The following is a 2,122-nucleotide window of genomic DNA, read 5'->3' as shown; positions in this document are numbered from 1 at the left end:
TGCAATATGTAAATGCCATGCCATGTATGTTGGAGTTACATTTGAGTGCTGCAGGGGGAAGCCTGTGTCTGCATACTGTTTTGGATGGAATATTGTTTGTTGCAGCACAGCAATTGCCCAGCCCCAATTGTTTTAGCGATGAGCTGATCGATACCCCATTACTGGATGTAACAGTTGCTGCAGGAAGTGCACAGAAAATTTTAATGCATGAATTATGCATGCTGTCCTCATTCTTTAGTCTCAGAGCATAGTGACAGAGATCGTAAAGATGACTGGGATAGTTTCTTGCATAAAGTGACTGCAGTGAAATGCTTCATATTTTCGTGCACACAAGCAGCATTGAGTGGGACGGCCTATTTAAGAAGATATAAATCCCCGAGCTCACAGCACAGAATGCTTGATTTGAAAGCATTGCAGCCATGTACAGAGCCAGTTTTCGTGCTGCCTAAACCTGCTTTCTGCTGAAGGTTGGCTGAGGGATGCTAACGGCTGTGCTCTGCTCTGAGGTCACAGTTTGAAGTCTTTTTTGGTTGGTTTTTGTTTTTTTTTTTTCCCCTGTAATTTGCTTTCTGCTGCAGGAGAGGATCTGCAAAGTTTATTGGTTTAACCATCGTTGTATTTTTTCAAAGATGCAAACTTGGAATAGTTACAATGAACAAAAGAACAAGAAGGAATTCACCATCTAAGGTAAAAAGGGATATTTTTTATTTGTGGATTTGAGTGCGGTAGAGGGAATGTGCTGAGAAAGGATTATGATGATGCAGTGTGGTTACATTGACTCAGATACCTGGGCTGGAATGCAGAGTCAGGATTTTCAGGTGGATATAACTGCAGAGATCTTAGTAGTCTGATTATTTTAAAATGGTTGTTTAAACGTTGCTGAGACTAAATATTGTGTTTGAATCCTGTACTTTGTTCAAGAGTGTACATTTCTGATCAATTTTTGTCTGCTATAGATGACTGCGTTGTGGGGAGGGGCAGGGCAGTCACTGAGGTGATCAATATAATAACATGATCTATTTCATTAGAGGTCCTAACAATAATGACAGTGAAATTTCATTGACCTTTTTTCTTCTTTCTGTGCATTTTCTGTAATATTTGCAAGCTACAGTAAAATATGTGCCAGGAAATTGCATTCCAGAATCTACTGCTTGTCTGTCCTGTAAATAACAAAGATGATAATACTGTTACATTTTGGATAAAAATCTGTGCTTTCATTCAGTGAATAGACAAGCCTGTCCTTACTGTCCTTCAGAAAACTATGTACTTTTAGAAATTTTACACGTAAGTACAACTATTTCTAATTATGGAACTTGTTGGAAATTAAAAAAAAAATTAAAAGCAGTCTACCTTTCTTTAATTTGACATTTTTTGGATATATTCAAGAAAATTGTCTAACTCCTATAGATGTACAGTAAAGATACCACCTTTTAAAAGAAGATAAGTTAAATTACATTTAATTAAAATTATTTACCACAGTAAATGCTGAAGAATTCTAGATCATATTTTTTGCACCTGTAGATTTTCGTATTTTGGAAAAAAGAGTACAAATGCTTTACCTTTTGTGTTCAGTAACATGAAGGCATACCCATACTTTCAAAGAGATATATTGTCAGAGAGTATTGAGAAACAGCTAATTTAATAAATCTGAAAGCTGTTTCCTGTGTGATCTCAAAGCCCAAGTTATTGCCAGTAAGCATTACAGGCATTCACAACAGGATGCTACCCTTCCCTGGGTAAATGCCTTTTGAGTTTACATTGAAATTTTACATTTACATGTAATAATGCCTGACAGGCCAGTTTTGGATCCCTGACTCCTTATGCCACATTTCCACAGAAACACATATGGAGCCGTGTCTCAGTGAACAGTGTGTGTTTGCTCGTTAATTACCAAATAAGCAGCTGTACCAGAGATCAGGCATTGGTAGTATCGCCCGACTGAAACCGAGCGGTCATGGGGCTGAAGCGGCGGTTTTGAACCCTGGGAACGCATTCCTTGCGCGGGGGCTGCTCACGCCCGGGGCTGCCCTTGGCCACCCTCCGTGCCGTGCCGGGGGAGCTCGCAGGCCCGGCGGTGCGGGCAGGGCCCGGCCGTGCCGGGGGAGCTCCTGGGCAGGGCGGT

The 2,122-nt window shown here is 40.6% G+C and overlaps 1 protein-coding gene across 1 annotated transcript in view; it reads left to right on the top strand.

Moving 5' to 3' along the window:
* Positions 1 to 582: 582 nt before the first annotated feature.
* Positions 583 to 2,122, top strand: part of CNTN1 (contactin 1) — a 127,142-nt gene continuing 125,602 nt past the window's right edge. Inside the window, exon 1 of the mRNA XM_005426349.3 lies at positions 583 to 687. The gene's annotated coding sequence lies outside the window, so the exon portion shown is untranslated. The remainder of the gene's footprint in view (positions 688 to 2,122) is intronic.

This window comes from Geospiza fortis, unplaced genomic scaffold (assembly GCF_000277835.1).
Source record: "Geospiza fortis unplaced genomic scaffold, GeoFor_1.0 scaffold429, whole genome shotgun sequence".
NCBI classification, from domain to species: Eukaryota; Metazoa; Chordata; class Aves; order Passeriformes; family Thraupidae; genus Geospiza; species Geospiza fortis.
This window is presented reverse-complemented; position numbering and strand designations above follow the sequence as displayed.